Source organism: Mustela lutreola, chromosome X, assembly GCF_030435805.1.
Source record: "Mustela lutreola isolate mMusLut2 chromosome X, mMusLut2.pri, whole genome shotgun sequence".
Taxonomy (NCBI): Eukaryota; Metazoa; Chordata; class Mammalia; order Carnivora; family Mustelidae; genus Mustela; species Mustela lutreola.
This window is the reverse complement of record NC_081308.1, coordinates 66,659,755-66,677,869: the sequence shown is the minus strand read 5'-3', so window position 1 is coordinate 66,677,869 and position 18,115 is coordinate 66,659,755.

Below are 18,115 nucleotides of genomic sequence, written 5' to 3'. Positions count from 1 at the left end.
CTTTGAATCACTATGTTTGTATCCTTTCAATAAATAAATACCAGGTAGCACAATTTCTGGGTAGCAGGGTAGCTCTATCTTTAACTTCTTGAGGAACCTCTTACTGTTTTCCAGAGTGGCTGCACCAGTTTACCTTCTCACCAACAGTGTAAGAGGGCTCCCCTTTCTCCACATCCTCTCCAACATCTGTTGTTTCTTAACTTGTTCATTTTAGTCATTTTGACCAGTGTGAGGTGGTACCTCATTGTGGTTTTAATTTGTATTTCCCTGATGCCGTGTGGTGTTGAGCATTTTTTCATGTGTCTGGTGGGCATCTGTGTGTTTTCCTTGGAGAAATGTCTGTTCATGTCCTCTACCTATTGTTTGACTGGATTGTTTGTTTTTTGGGTGTTGAGTTTGATAAATCCTTCATAGATTTTGGATACTGGCCCTTTATCTGATAAGACATTTGCAAATATTTCTTCTTCTATTCTGTGGGTTTCTGTTTAGATTTGTTGACTATCCTTTGCTGTGGAAAAAGCTTTTAATCTTGATGAAATTAAATTGTTCCTTTTTACTTTTGTTGCTCTTGTCTTAGGAAACATGTCCAGAAAGAAATTGCTGTGGCCTAGGTCAAAGAAGTTGCTGCTTGTGTTCTCTTCTAGGATTTTGATGGATTCGTATCTCGCATTTAGGTCTTTCGTCCATTTTGAGTTTATTTTTACATATATTGTAAGAAAATCGTCCAGTTTCACTCTTCTGCATGCAGCCTGTCTGATTTTCCCAACACCATTTGCTGAAGAGACTGTCTTTTTTCCATTGGATATGCCGTCCTGCTTTGTTGAAGATTAGTTGACTATAGAGTTGAAGATACATTTGTGGATTCTCTAGTCTGCTCCATTAATCTATGTGACTGTTTTTATGCCAGTACCATACTGTCTTGATAATTACAGCTTTGTAATACAACTTGAAGTCCAGAAATGGAATGATTGCAGTTTTGGTTTTCTTTTTCTGGTTCCATACGAATTTTAGGATTGTTTGTTCCAGCTCTGTGAAAAAAAAAAAATTGTTGATGGTATTTTGATAGGGATTGCTCTGAATGCATAGATTGCTTTAGGTAGTATTAATATTTTAACAATATTTGTTCTTCCAATCATGAGCATGGGATGTTTTCCTATTTTTTTTGTGTCCTTCTAAATTTCTTTCATCAGTGTTCTAAAGTTTTCTTTTATCTCATTCATTAGGTTAATATTGACATATGTAATGGTTTTTGGTGCCACTGTAATAGGATAGGTTCCTTGATTTATCTTTCTTCTGTCTTGTTGTTAGTCTATAGAAATACGACTGAGTTCTGTGCATGGATTTTGTATTCTGCAGCTTTGTTGAATTCCTGTATCAGTTCTAGCAATTTTTTGGTGGGGTTCTTTGGATTTTAAAAGGTTTTATTTATTTACTTGACAGAGAGACATCACAAGTAGGCAGAGAGGTGGGCAAAGAGAGAGGGGGGAAGCAGGCTCCCTGATGAGCAGAGAGCATGATGCAGGGCTTGATCCCAGGACCCTGAGATCATGACCTGAGCTGAAGGCAGAGGCTTAACCCACTGAGCCACCCAGGCATTCCAATCCTTTGGATTTTAAACACGGAGTATCATGTCATCTGTGAAGAGTATAACTTTGACTTGTTCTTTGCCAATTTGGATGATTTTTATATTTTCTTTTCTGATAGCTGAGGCTATGACTTTCAGTACTATGCTGAACAACAGTGGTGAGACTGTATATCCTTGTCATCGTCCTGACCTTAGGGGAAAAGCTGTCAGTTTTTGCCTATTGAAGATGATGTTAGCTGTGGATTTTTTGTACATGTTCTTTATGATGTTGAGGTATGTTTCCTCATTCCCTATTTTGTTGTGGATTTTTATCATGAATGGATGTTGCAATTTGTCTAATGCATTTTTTCTGCATCTGTTGAAAGGATCATATGGTTCTTACCCATGTTTTTTTATTAACGTGGTAAACCTTTTTGGTTATGTTTATTCCTAGGTGTCTTACAGTTTTGGTGCAATTGTAAATGGGATTGATTCTTTGATTTCTCTTTCTTCTGCCTCATTGTTAGTGTATAGAAATATAACTGATTTCTATGCATTGATTTTATATCCAGCAACTTCGTTGAATTCTTGCATCCGATCTAGCAATTTTTATTTGAGTTTTTGGGGTTTTCTACATAAAGTATCATGTCTTCTGTGAAAAGTAAAGTTTTGACTTGTTCTTTATTGATTAAGATAATTTTATTTCTTTTTGTTTTCTGACTGCTGAGGCTAGGGCGTCCACGACTATGTTGAACAACAATGATAAGAGTGGACATCCCTGTTACGTTCCTGACCTTAAGGTAAAAGCTCGCAGTTTTAACCCATTAAGGATGATATTACCTGTGGGACTTTGGTCTATGGCTTTTATGACCTTGAGCTATGTTCCCTCTATTCCTACTTTCCTAAGGGTTTTTATCATGATAGGATATTGTATTTTGTCAAATGCTGTTTCTACATCTATTGAGAAGACCATATGGTACTTATTCTTTTATGAATACAGTATATCACTTTGATTGATTTGCAGATGGTGAATCACCCCTGCAGCTGAAGAATAAATTCCACTTCGTTGTGGTGAATAATTCTTTTAATGTACTGTTGGATCTTATTAGCTAGTATCTTTGTCAGAATTTTGTTACCCATGTTCATCAGGGATATTGGTCTGTAATTTTCCTTTTTGGTGGGGTCTTTGTACGGTTTGGGGACCAAGGTAATGCTGGCCTCATAGAATGAATCTGGAAGTTTCCCTTCCATTTCTATTTTCTGGAATAGTTTCAGAAGAACAGATATTATTTTTTCTTTAAATGTTTGTTAGAATTCTACCAAGAAGCCAACCGGCCCTGGACTTTTGTTTTTTGGGAGATTTTTTGATTACTGAGTCAACTTCTTTGCTGGTTATGGGTCCGTCCAGGTTTTCTACTTCTTCCTCGTTCAGTTCTGGTGGTTTATAAGTTTCCAGGAAGGCATCCATTTTATCCAGATTGGGAGATTCATGGATTTCCATGTCTCCTTACTTCCACAGGTTTGAGAAGTTCTCAACCATTATTTCTTCAACTATTTTTTCTTTTTCCTTTTTTAAAAATATTTTACTTATTTATTTGAGAGAGGTGAGAAAAGAAAGAGAGACCCTGAGAGTAAGGTGTGAGGTAGAGGAAGAAGCAGACTCCCTGTTGAGCGGGGAGGCTGATGCAGGGTTTGATCCCAGTACCCCAGGATCATGACCTGAACTGAAGGCAGACACTTAACCAACTGAGCCACACAGGAACCCCAGAAACTATTAAAAAAAAAAAAAAAGAAGTCAAAGATACAGAAATTTAAAAAACAGTAGAACAGATCAACAAATCTGGAGTTGGTTCGCTGAAAGAATTAATAAGATCATTAAACCTCTAACGAGATTCATCAAAAAGAAAAGAGAAAAGACCAAAATAAATAAAATTATGAATAAAAGATGAGTGATCACAACCAACATCACAGAGATACAAACAACTATAAGAATATATTATGAGCAACGATATGCCAAAAACTTAGGCAATCTGGAAGAAATGGATGCATTCCTCGAGACATACAAACTACCAAAACTGGAACAAGAAGAAATAGAAAATCTGACTCGTAATAATTAAAATGTCAAAATTAATAATGAGAAAAATGAGAAAAAAAAAGCCAACAAGAGAGTACCAACTAGTTACACACAAGGGAAACCCCATAAAGCTATCAATGGATTTTTAAGTAAAAATATGTAGGTCAGAAGACAGTGTCATAATATATTTAAAGTGCTGAAATAAAAAAAAGAAACTATATTCAAGAGTATTCTACATAGCAAGGTTATCATTCAGATTTGAATGAAAGTTAAAGAATTTCCCAAACAAATATTAAAGGAGTTCATCACCACTAAACAGGCCTTACAAGATTTTTATAAGGATGGACAAATTTAAGTGGGAAAGAAAAGGCCATATTTTTTTTCATTTTTTAAATTTAAATTCAGTTAGCCAACATATAGTAAATCATTCGTTTCAGGTGTAGTGTTCAATAATTTATCAGTTGTGTATAACACCCAGTGCTTATCACATCACATGCCCTTTTTAATGCCCATCACCCAATTACCCCATCCCCTTACCCACCTCCCTTCCAGCAACCCTCAGTTTGTTTCTTATATTTGAGTCTCTCATGGTTTTTCTCCCTCTCTGATGACTTCCCATGCACTTTTCCTTCCCTTCCCCTGTGATCCTCTGTGCTGTTTCTTATATTCCACATATGGGTGAAAATATCTGATAATTTTCTTTCTCTGACTGACTTATTTCGCTCAGCATAATACCCTCCAGTTCCATCCATGTTGATGTAAATGGCATTAATCCTTTCTGTTGGCTGAGTAATGCTCCATTGTATATATATGTATACCACATCTTTATCCATTCCTCTGTTGAAGGACATCTCAGCTCTTTCAACAGTTTAGAGAAGGCCATAATTAAATGTAAGAAAATTATAAAAGGAAAATATTTCATGAGCAAAAGCAAACATATAGTAAAGGTAGCAGAGCAATCATGTATAAGCCTAGTATGAAAGTTAAAAGACTAAAGTAGTAAAATCAATTATATGTTAAAATTAGTTCAGGGAAATTACAATATAAAAATATGTAAACTATGACTATATATATGTATGTGTGTAGATATATATGTACATATATATATATATATATATGTATATATATAATGTTGAGGGATGGTAAAAAAGAATTTCTTTTAGATGTGTTCAAACTTACATGACTGTTAACTTAATATAGACTGCTATATACTTAGGGTGTTATATAGGAATCTTATGATAACCACAAAACAAAAACCTATAACATTTACACAGAAAATAAACAGAAAATAACATAAGCATAAGACTACAGAAAGTCATCAATCACAAGAAAAGAGACCAAGAGAGGAACAGAAAAAAACTACAACAATAACCAGAATGTAATTAACTAAATCGCAGTAAGTACATACCCATATAATTACTTTAAATGTAGATGGCCTAAATATTCCAATCAAAAACATAGGGTGATGAAATGGATAAAATAACAATACCCATCTCTATGGTGCCTACAAGAAACTCACATCAGACCTAAAGACACATAAAGACTAAAAGTGAAATAATGGGAAAAGATATTTCATGCAAATGGAAGTGAAAAAAAGCCAGGGTAGCAATATCTATAGCAGGCAAAATAGACTGTAAAGCAAAGACTGTAACATGAGACAAACAAGAACACTTTATGTTGATAAAGAGATCAACCCAACAAGAAGATATAACACTTGCAAATATCTATGAAGTCAATATTGGAGTACCTAAATATATTATATATATATATATATGTATATGTGTGCAAATACATAAAGTATATATATAAATATATACATACACAAATACATAAAGCATATATAAATATATATTTTATTAATATTTATTATATTTAAAAATTAAATACTTTAAATATTCATGAAATGTTTAATCATTTACTAAAAATATTTATTATTTAATTTGATATATATATGTACATTAGCCAAAAAAACTAATAAGATCTTGTCATTGCAACATGAATGGAGCTAAGGGTATTACGTTCAGTGAAATAGGTCAGTCTGAGAAGGACAAATACCATATGATTTTACTCATATGTAGAATCTAATAAAAATAAATGAATAAAGAAACAGAAGTAAAGGCAGACATAAATACAGAGAATAAGCTGATGTTTGCCAGAGGGGAGGTGGATATGGGGATGGGAAAAATGGGTGAAAAGGAGAGGGAGATAGTTTTCTATTTATGGAATGAAAGGCACAGCATAAGGAGTATAGTAAAAGACATTGCAGTTACACTGTAACAAGACAAATGGTAGCTCCACTTGTGGCAAACATAGCATAATATATAAACTTGTCATATCACTAAGTTGAGCACCTAGAACTAATGTAACATTGTGCTTCAACTATACTTCAATGAAAAAAAAATTTAAGATGACATTATAAGAAGATCCTGAATGCCCTTTTTCTCTAAAACACCATAAATTTAAATGGAACAATTCCCTCTGGGAAAAACAACAACAACAACAAACAAACCTGAGAACTAGCTGAATAGCTACTCTCCAACAAAGAATAAAGGGCCACATTGAGAGAGACAAGTGAGTCAGAGATGTGGTGTCATTAAAAATTCCATCCCTGGAGTGGCAACCCACAAAATGGAGGGATCTTACAAACAAGGAAATTCTCCCTGAGGAGTAGGTGGTTTGTGCTCTACATTAGGCACCACAACCCTTTAGACTGGCTTTGGAAAGATGAGATCTCAATATATCTGGTTTGTCAAAACAATGGAGCATACTTTAGGAGAACCATAGGGCTACAGGTAATTGAGATTCCACACTTAAAATATTCACATGCAGATTCACTCACTCAAGAACCCAGCACAAAGGGAACAGTTTATTTTTTTTTTATTTTTAAAAAATATTTTATTTATTTATTTTAGAAAGAGAGAGGGAGGGAAAGAGAAAACCATGAGTGGGAGGGGAAGAAGGAGAGGGAGAGAGAGAAAATCTCAAGCGAACTCCACACTGAGTGTGAAGCTTGACTTCGGATTGACGCCAGGACCCTGAGATCATGACCTGAGCCAAAATCAAGAGCTGGATACTTCCAAATGCACCACTCAGGTACCCCCAAAAGGAGCAGTTTAAAAAGAAGCTAGATCACATGTGAAGGAGATTCATTTGCTCATCTTAATGTATTTTCCAGAGGATCAAAAGCCTGTTGAAAATCTCTACAGGGACAGAGGTACTAATGGATGCCATTCTTATGTTCTCCCTCTACCTTGTTAGCACTGGTGCTAGCAAGTACAATTTTTTCACTCTTATCCTTACCTGCTAATGCCTACCACTCCACACCACTCCTGTAGCACTGTCAGAGAATGCTGACAAGCACTCTATCCAACTATGCCACTCCTGCAGTAGATGAACACCTCACCCCCACCCCCCATAGTCCCCTAAAAGAAGTGGGTATATACAGCACATACAGAGGATGTCCCTTGAGTGCTGGACTCTGGTGGCCAGGGGAGCTGTGTTTCTGGGCACAAAGGGGCCTCAAAAAATTGAACAGACAGTTTGAAAGACAACTAAGAACTAGGACAAGGATAAATAATAAAGTTCACATCCTAAAAAGGGCCAACATTAAAAACTATGAGAGACAGTTGTCTTGCCTGATATAGAGAGTCAAGCAAAATGAGAAAACACAGGATTTGTTCCAGATGAAAGAACAAGATAAAACCCCAGGAAAAAAAACCTTAATAAAGGAGAGACAAGCAATTACATCAAGAAGAGTTTGAAGTAATGGTCATAAAAAGGCTTCCCAAACATGAAAGGTGAATGAATGAATACAGTGAGAGCTTCAGCAAAATATAAAAAATTAAAAGGTACCAACAAGAAGACACAGAGCAGAGAAGTACATGAACTGATCTAAAAAATTTTAGAGTTTCAATAGCAGACAAATGAAGAAAAAAAAATCAGTGATCTGAAAGTCAGAAAAATAAAACTCACAAAAACAGAACAGCAGAAAGTAAAATGAATTTTAAAAAATGAAGATATAGTAACAGACCCATGGGACAACACTAAGCAGAATAATTCACATTATTGGGGCCCCAGGAGAAGAAGGGGAAAAGAGGCAGAAAAAATATTTGAGAAGGTCAGGGTGCCTTGGTGGCTCAGTTGGTTAAGCATCTGCCTCTAGCTCCTCCAGGGTCCTGGGATTGAGCCCCACATTGGGCTCCCTGCTCAGTGGAGAGTCTGCTTCTCCCTCTACATTTCACCTTGCTCTCAGGTCTCTCTTTCTCTTTCTCTCAAATAAATAAATAAAATCTTTTTTAAAAAGAAAAAAGAAAAAATATATGAGGGAATAATGGCTGAAAATTTCCCAAACCTGTGGAAGTAAGGAGACATGGAAATCCAGGAGTCTTCAAATCCTCCAAATCCAGAATTCCAAACAAGATGAACCCAAAGAGACCCACATCAACACACATTATAATATAAATGTCTAAATATAAAGAGATAACATTAAAACCAGCAAGAGAGGCAGGTGCCTGCTCTCCCAACTTGAGAGTGTAATGTCCATAATCAAACAGTTTGCTGCTTTCACCTCGGGCACTTGATCTCTAACTTTTTCTTGTGTCCATGCCAAGAGCTGAGACACAATCCTTTTCATGCTGCCACTTTTTAAAAAAATTTCTTTTCAGTGTAACAGTATTCATTGTTTTTGCTCCACACCCAGTGCACCATGCAATACGTGCCCTCCTTAATACCCACCACCTGGTTCCCCCAACCTCCCACCCCCTGCCCCTTCAAAACCCTCAGGTTGTTTTCAGAGTCCATAGTCTCTCATGGTTCACCTTCCCTTCCAATTTCCCTCAACTCCCTTCTCCTCTCCGTCTCCCCATGTCCTCCATGTTATTTGTTATGCTCCACAAATAAGTGAAACCATATGATAATTGACTCTCTCTGCTTGACTGATTTCACTCAGCATAATCTCTTCCAGTCCTGTCCATGTTGCTACAAAAGTTGGGTATTCATCCTTTCTGACAGAGGCCTAATACTCCATAGCGTATATGGACCACATCTTCCTTATCCATTCGTCCGTTGAAGGGCATCTTGGTTCTTTCCACAGTTTGGCGTCTGTGGCCATTGCTGCTATAAACATTGGGGTACAGATGGCCCTTCTTTTCATTACATCTGTATCTTTGGGGTAAATACCCAGGAGTGCAATTGCAGGTTCATAGGGAAGCTCTATTTTTAATTTCTTAAGGAATCTCCACACTATTCTCCAAAGTGGCTGCACCAGCTTGCACGCCACCTTTTGGTGGTGTGATTTAAATCACTTTGCCTCTGACTCTGCTTATCTGCCTCCTCTAGAGGACAACAGTTTGAATTGCCCCATTTCTTGGCTGGTTCCTATCTTCCCAACCACTTCAAACTTGGATTTCTAGAGGACCATCACCTTCAAGGAATGTCCTCTCAGCCTTCCCCATCTATCCCATGCTTTCTTGGGAATGTTTTAACTCATTATTTTAACCCTCTTCTTTATTACTGCTGGGGACCACTAGTCTGTGTGTCTCTCACCTCATCATCTCAAGTTTCCTATCATGTATTTCCTTGTTGCATCTGTGCCAGCCACAACCATCTTCACTATAGTCCTTTCTTGAATGAAGCCTCTGATCCCCAGCAATCTGACCTTCTTCTTCTAGCCTGTCTTTTAACACATTCAGTGCCACAGATTTTCCCATGGCTTTCTTTGTAGTTGCCAAGGGACACCCAATCAAGAGATGCTAAGTCCCTCTGTGAGGAGGAAATTCAGAAGGCACTGGCACTGCCCAAACCATCTTCTTCACCCTCTATTCCTCCCTCTTCCCCTCCTTCCAGGCCAGCTGGTTTGTATCCATGTCTCCCAACCTGTGACCCTCGCCATTCACTGCTTACATATCCAGGGGCTTCCCACCCCAAGCTGCATCTTGTGGTTGAAGTGGCCAAGGAGCTTTGTCTTCAGGTTACTCAAAACCTTTCTCTTTCATAGAGTTGAACAGATTAAACAAAATCTGGGGAAGTTTTCTGGTTAACCAGGATGGTTACCTAGAGGTCTTATAGCATTTGACCTTGGCTTACGATCTATCTTGGAAAGATGTGATGACCACTTTAAGACAGACTTTCGACCAAGAAGGAAAATTGTTCTTAAGGAAGCCAGGGTTTATGCTAATAGTCTTCACCTTTCTGATACCAAAAACCCAATAGGAGGTACTGCTGTCCTTCCCATGAATCTGGGATGGGATTATAATCAACCTTCAGAGACATGAGAATGAGACTACTGTCTGTGTTAAGGCAAAGTTAAAGTCAGCTGACAAAAATCCATCAGCTACTTTAAGACAGCTACAGTCAGACAGAAGCCAAATGGAAACCACCTTTCTGGAAAGACTTAAAGAGTCTGTGACTAAATATACTAACCTTGATCTCTAGTCTTTTGAGGGACAGATAATACTAAAAGACAAATTCTTTTCTTAGTCTGCTTCAGATATCAGGTGGAGGCTGCAAAAACTAGTAAGAGAATCGGAATTTTTTCTGGAAAAAAGAAAAAAAAAGAAGAGAATTAAAAAAAAATTTTTTTAAAATTTTTTCAGTCACCGCTCTTGAGGAATTCCTTTCAGCAGCAACTCCTATCTTTTGTAACAGGAACCAAAAGGGAGAAGTCAGTTATTCAGAGAAGGACCAAAGGAAGGTGGTAAGGCAGACCCAATTGCTAGTGGACCCACAGGACTGATCCCACTCCAAGGATATCCAACTCTGTCCTGAAAAGAGATCAGGAAAATGCCTGATCTGTAGGACTAGCCATTGGGTGTGGGAATGTCCTATTAAGCACAAGTCTCCCCAAATACCCTGTCTTAAGTGTTAGCGGACATGAGATTGGACATCTAACTGCCTCCAACGCCAAAAGACTCAGTGATCAGAAACTGATGCCCTGCTGATGGTGATGGATGAAGGGTCCCTCTGCTCCCATCACCACCACCTCCCACAAGAAGTAACCATCAGTGGACTGGAGTCATGTATAAAGATGGATGTGGCAAGTAGAACAACTTTCTTTTTGGATACTGGGGCCACTTACTCTGTCCTGACCTCATTCTCTGGGATTAAGTCTCTTGCCAAATGCAGGTACCCAGGGGCACCTGGGTGGCTTAATGGGTTAAAGCCTCTGCCTTCAGCTCAGGTCATGGTCCCAGGGTCCTGTGATTGAGCCCCGCATTGGGCTCTCTGCTCAGCGGGGAGCCTGCTTCCTCCTCTCTCTGCCTGCTTCTCTGCCTACTTGTGATCTCCGTCTGTCAAATAAACAAATAAAATCTTTTTTAAAAATGCAGGTACCTGGGTGGCTCAGTTGGTTAAGTGACTTCCTTCGGCTCAGGTCATGATCCTGGAGTCCCAAGATTGAGTCCCACATTGGGCTCCCTGCTCAGTGGGGAGTCTGCTTCTCCCTCTGACCCTTACCCTTCTTATGCTCTCTCACTCTTTCTCTCTTAAATAAATAAATAAAGTCTTAAAATAAAAGACTCTTGTAAAATGATGGAAGTATCAGGCAAACTAATAACTCAGCCTTTAAAGCATCCCCCTCTTTTGTTGCCTATGGAAAGATTAGAGCTTTTCCTACCGCTTCCTGGTTATGCTAGAGTGTCCTTGTCCCCTGGTAGGAAGAGGTATATTAAACAAATGAGCAGCTAGGCTCATTCTGGGAGGAACCAAAGTTACCAGAGTCACCCCACAACTCCTAGTAATTGGAGAAATTCTGGACCCCAGTTCTTTAGAAGAGGTTTTGTTAGTAGACCCTAAGATATGAGATGATGGGTTTCCAGAATGAGTGGTCACCACCACTCCTCTGTTAATAGAGTTAAAGAATGCTAATAACTGACAATACCCTATCCCCTTGAGGCAGGACAAGGACTCCAACCCCTCATAAGCAAGTTCCTAGAACATGGCATCTTGATTCTTTTTAACTCCACCAAAGGAAAGTTATACTTAGCCCAGGTAGAAGAGACTGATCATTGGCAAGCTGTCAGTCAAATTCTTCCACCCCTTTCCTTCCTCCTCTGAGGCCCCATATTTTAATACTGTTTCTTTGGCAATACAAGTCATAAATTTACTGTGGAGATATAGGTCCCTAACTAATTGGATAGCTGAGGGTCTTTTATCATTCCCGTGGGTGCCTCCTACTGTCTGCCAGGATCCTCTTTGTCAGCAGCAACAGGGTTATTCTTTCCTCCCTACAAACTGGACAGGGATTTGCACCTTGGCTCATGTCCTTCTCCAGTTTTCCTACTTTGAGGGATCAGTCCCTATACCCCTTCCCATTACCACTGGTTTGAGACACACCAAACAGACTGTGCCTTTAATACCTAGCTTACTAGGAATCTTGTCTCTCATCATCATTGCAAGAATGACCATAGGAAGCTATAGTATCCATTCCTCCCACCAAATTTATTATTATCTATCTAAATCCCTGTCCAAAACAAATGAGGACATTGCAGCTACTTTCTCTGTCACCCAGATACAGATTAACTCCTTGGCAGTTATGGTCTTAGAGAACTGTCAGGCCCTTATGTCTTTACAGCTAAAAGTGGAGGAACCTATTCATTACTAGGAGAAGAATGTTTTGGGGTCAGTTGAAATATCAAGGTATAATACAACAAAACCTTCCTAGAGGGCTGCCTTGGGTGAGTGGCTCATTCAGTTAAGTGTATGACTTGATTTTGGCTCAGGTCATGATCTCATTATTGTGAAAATGAGCCTTCTCATCCTCTGCAATGTGTGTGGAGTCTGCTTAAGATTCTCTTCTCTTGCCCCTCTCCCTCTACTACCTCCAACTCACATGTGGTCTCTGTAAAAAAGAAACAAAAAAACTTTTCTAGAAAATGCTTAGGTGTTTCATAATCAAGATAGCCGAGGATGGTCAAATTGAAAAAAAAAAAAAAGATATTTTTTTAATCCTGGCTATCATGGCTGCCTCTTTCCTTTTCTGGGGCTCTTAATTTCCATAATAGCTCTCCTTCTGCAGGACCATCCTTATTCAATTTACTGTAAAGTTTGTGTCTCCCAGACAAGAAGCATTTAAACTCAAAATAAGCATCCAAACATTGAGGCTACCAGATCATTTCTACTCATAACACCTCCATCTACATGGGACCCCTGAATGGACATCACACTTGGGAATTCCTTTCACCTGACAGCAAGAATAGTGGGCTCAAGCTCTCTGAAGCAGCAGGGGAGATGTTAGGTGGAAGCTAAATATGAACAGTGGAAGGGACACCCCAAGGAAACGTCATCCCTTGACCTGAAAGATTTCAGAGTCCCAAGTGCTTGGAGGGGGAATAATAGGGTAGGCAGTTAGTTAGACATGAGCTGGAGGCAAGGATGGTGATAAATAAGTTATACATTAGAAGTCTGAAGACACAATATCCTGATTTTGTGGCTTACTACATCCTGACCATGTAGTTTCCAAGACCCTGGGGCTACAGACCAAGGGCCAGAGGTACAGATCATGTGTTGTCCTCTTCCACCTTTGCTGCAGGACAACCCCTACCTTCATTATAATGCATTTACATTGCAGTTATAGTCCCCTTTATGCAGGAAGGCTGCTACAATGGTTCCAGTACAAACCTCAGAGGGTCAAAATCTGAGAGAAGACTCCTCCAGATGAGTCCCTCATCTGGGAAGAGTCCCTCCCAATCTGAGAGAAGAGTCCACCAGATGATTAGAAGCATCCTGGATTAAAAACCACCTAGTCCATGATGCAAGAACCTGCTCACAGCAGTTGCCACTTCTGGGCCTGTTTGAAGGCTCACAGCAGTTGCCACTTCTGGGCCTGTCTGCTTTCCCACCTTGAGAGTGTACTATCCTTAATAAAACTGTTTTATGGTTTCAAAAAAAAAAAGGCAGAGAAAAACAACTTTTACATACAAGGAACCCTCCATAAAACTATCAGCAGATTTTTTAGCAAAAACTTTGCCAGCCAGAATGGAATGACATGATATATTTAAAGTGCAGAGAGGAAAAAGAATTCTCTACCCAGTGAGTATATCATTCAGATTTGAAGGAGAAATAAAGACTTTCCCAGACAAAGATAACTAACAGAGTCCACACCAATAAATCAGCCCCACATGAAATGTTAAAGGAACTGCTTTAAGCAGAAAAGAAAGGGTTCTAATTAGCAATAAGAACACATACTACAGTAAATATCTCATGGGTAGAAGTAAATATGTAGTAAAGGAGTTAAACTCTTATCAAACTAGAATGATGGTTACAAGATAAAAGTAAAAATAATGATAACAACAATGACTAGCTAAAGGATATACAAAATAAAAAGGTTTATAATGTAATATGATAAACATAAAACATGGTGGGGGATAAAAATGAAGTTTTAGAATGTGTTCAAATATAACTTGGAATCAACTTAAAACAGGCTCATAGATGTGAGCTGTTACATGTGAACCTCATGATAACCACAAAGTAAAAATTTATATTCATACACTAAAGATAATGTAAAACAAATCTAAATAACACAACAATAAAATCATCAAACCACAGAGAAGAATAAAAGAGAAGAAATAAGGAAAAGAGAGGGAATACCAAAGAGCCAGAAAACTAACAAAATAGCTATAACTACATATCTGTCAATATTACTTGTCATGTAGGGGTGCCTGGGTGGCTCAGTGAGTTGAGCCTCTGCCTTCAGCTCAGGTCATGATCTCAGGGTCCTGGGATCAGGCCCCGAATCGCATTGGGCTCTCTACTCCATGGGGAGCCTGCTCCCCCCACCCTCTACCTGCCTCTCTGCCTACTTGTGATCTCTGTCTGTCAAATAAATAAATAAATAAAATCTTTTTAAAAATATTACTTGTCATGTAAATGGACTAAACTCTCCAATGAAAAGACAAAATGTGGCGGCATGGATTAAGAAACAAAACCATTATATATGCTGCCTGCTAGAGACTCACCTCATATGTAAGGACACATAAAGTCCAAAAGTGAAGGGATGGAAAAAGATTATTTCATGCAAATGGAAACCAAAATCTAGTTAGCATGTATCAGACAAAATAGACTTTAAAGCAATGAATGTAATAAAAAATAAAGATGAATAAGCCTTATATGATAAATGGTGGAAACCCAACAAGATATAGTATTTGAAACTATCCATTTTACACAGAAGCATCTAAATATGTAAAGCAAATATTAACAGACTTAAAGAGAGAAATTGACAGCATTACAATATAGAAGGGGACTTTAATACTCTACTTACATCAAAGGACAGATCATCTGGCAGAAAATCAATAGGGAAACATTAGCTTTTAAATTTTATTTTATTTTACTTTATTTTTCTTTGTCAGAGGGGGCATCAGCTTCAAACAACATATTATACAAGGGAGTTAAGAAATATATACAGATCATTCCATCCAAAAACAATAGAACTTATTTTTTTCTCAAGTGCACATGAAACATACTCCAGAATAGATAATATGTAAGTACAGAAAACAAGTCTCAATAAACATAAAATATCAAAAAATTTGAACCATCTTTTCTGACCATTGAGGTATGAAATTACAAATGAATTGCAAGAAGAAAACTAAAAAAACCTGAAAAATATATGGAGATTGAAAAATATGGTACTGAACATCCAATGCACTAATGAGGATATCAAAGAAAAATTTAAAAAAATACCATAGGACAAGTGAAAATGAAAATACAACATACCAAAATCTATGGGATACACCAAAAACAGTTCTAAGAGTTGTTTACAGTGATACAGGCCTACCACAAAAAGAAAACAAGAAAAATCTGAAATAAACAATCTAACTACACTTAAAGATATGAAAAAAACAAGTGAAGTCCAAATTTAGTATAAGGAAGGAAATAGTAAATATCAGAGAGGAAAAAAAAAATAGAGACTGAAAAGATCAACGAAACCAAGACATAGTACTTTGAAAAGATAAACAAAATTAACCAACATTTAGCTGGCCTAAGAAAAAAGAGAGAAGGCTTAAATAAAATCAGAAATAAAAGAGAAGAAATTAAAACTGATTAAAAAAAATAAAAAGGATAATTCCAGACTACTGTGAACAATTATATACCAACAAACTAGACTACCTAGAAGTAATGGATAAGTTACTAAAATTTTATGATCTTCCAAGACTGAATCATGAAGAAATAGAAAGTCTGAATAGACCAATTACTAGTAAGAAGATTGAATCAGCAATCAAATACCTTGCAACAAACAGAAGTCCAGGACCAGATAGTTTTACTGGTAAATTTTACCAAAGATTCAAAGATTTAATACATATCCTTATCAAATTCTTCTAAAAAATTGAAGTGGAAATAATGGTACCAAATTCATTTTACAAGCCCAGCATTACCCTGATAACACAACCAGAGAAGACATCAGAGGAAAATAACATTACAGGCCAATAACACTGACAAAAACAGACAAAAATCATTAAAAAAGGGCAAATTGAATTCAACAATAAATTGAAAGGATCATACACCATGATTAGATGGGTTTTATTCTAGGAATGAAAGGATGGTTCATTTGCAAATCAATCTACATACTACACCACTTTAACAAAATGAAGCAAAACTCCCTATGATCATCTTAATAGATACAATTGATATAATTTGACATCTATTTGTGATACAAATTCTCAACAATATGGCTATAGATATAATAATGGCCATATATGACAAGCCAATAGCTAACTTCATAGTCATATGAAAAAGTGAAAGTTTTTTTTTCTGAGATGAATAAGAAAACAAGGATGCCCACTCTTGCCACTTTTACTCAACACAGTATTTGGAAGTCCTAGCTAGAGCAACTGGCCAGGAAAAAGAAATAACAGATATCCAAATTAAAAAGGGAGAAATTGAACTATAACTATTTTTAAAATTATAACTATTTTCAGATAATACAGCATTATATATGGAAAACTCTAAAGACACCACCAAAAAAATAGAAGTAAATTTTTTTTTTCAGTAAAGTTGCAGGGTACAAAATCAATATACGAAATTCTGTTGTAGTTTCCGATACTAACAGTAAAGTATCAGAAAGAGAAATTAAGAAAATGACCAAATTTGGAATAGCATTCTCCCCTCCCCCCAAAATTTACCTCAGAATAAATTTAACCAAGATCTCTATTCTGAGAACTGCAAAACACTGATGAAATAAATCAAAGACAAATAAATGGAAATGTATTCTGTGTTCATAGATTGAAAGAATTAACACTAAAATGTCTATACTACCAAAAGCCATCTATAGATTCAGTACAATTCCTATCAAGTTTCCAATGACATTTTTTAGAAAAGTGGAAAAAACACTCTTAAAATTAAATGGAAAGACAAAAAACCCAAATAGCTAAAGGTATCCCAAGAAAAAACAATGCAGGAGTTATCAAAGTTCCACATTTCAAGCTACACTATAAAGTTACAGTAATATAAAGGGTATTTAATGGTATAAAGCAGATACACACATCAATGGAACAGAATAGAAAGCTCAGAAATAGGGGGAGGAGTCAAGATGGCAGAGAAGTAGCAGGCTGAGACTACTTCAGCTAGCCGGAGATCAGCTAGATAGCTTATCTAAAGATCGCAAACACCTGGAAATCCATCGGCAGATCGAAGAGAAGAAGAAAAACAATTCTGGAAACAGAAAAACAACCACTTACTGAAAGGTAGGACCGGCGGAGAAGTGAATCCAAAGTGACGGGAAGATAGACCCCGGGGGGAGGGGCTGGCTCCCGGCAAGCGGCGGAGCAACGGAGCACAAAATCAGGACTTTTAAAAAAGTCTGTTCCACTGAGGTACATCGCTCCAGAGGCGAAACCGGGGCAAAGCCGACGCGGGGTCAGCGTGGCCTCAGGTCCCGCAGGGTCACAGAAGGATCGGGGGTGTCTGAGTGTTGCAGAGCTTGCGGGTATTGGAACGGGAAAGCCGGCTACAGAGACAGAGCCGACAGTAAGCTCGCAGCTCGGTGTTACCTTGAACCGGTCGCAGGCTCGGTGAGCTCAGAGCGCGGCCGGAGGTCAGGCAGACGGGAGTAACTGGGCGCTGTTCTCTGAGGGCGCACTGAGGAGTGCGGCCCTGGGCTCTCGGCAACTCCGGGCCGGAGACCAGGAGGCCACCATTTGTATTCCCGTCCTCCGGAACTCTACGGAAAGCGCTCAGGGAACAAAAGCTCCTGAAAGCAAACCCGAGCAGATTACTCAACCAGCCCCTGGTAAGGGCGGTGCAAATCCACCTGGGGCAAAGACACTTGAGAATCACTACAACAGGCCCCTCCCCCAGAAGATCAACAAGAAATCCAGCCGAGACCAAGTTCACCTACCAAGGAGTGCGGTTTCAATACCAAGGAGAGCAGCAGAATTCCAGAGGAGGAGAAAGCCAAGCACGGAACTCATGGCTTTTTCCCTGTGATTTTTTTTTAGTCTTGCAGTTAATTTAATTTTTTCCTTTTTCATTTTTTGTTTTTTTTCTCG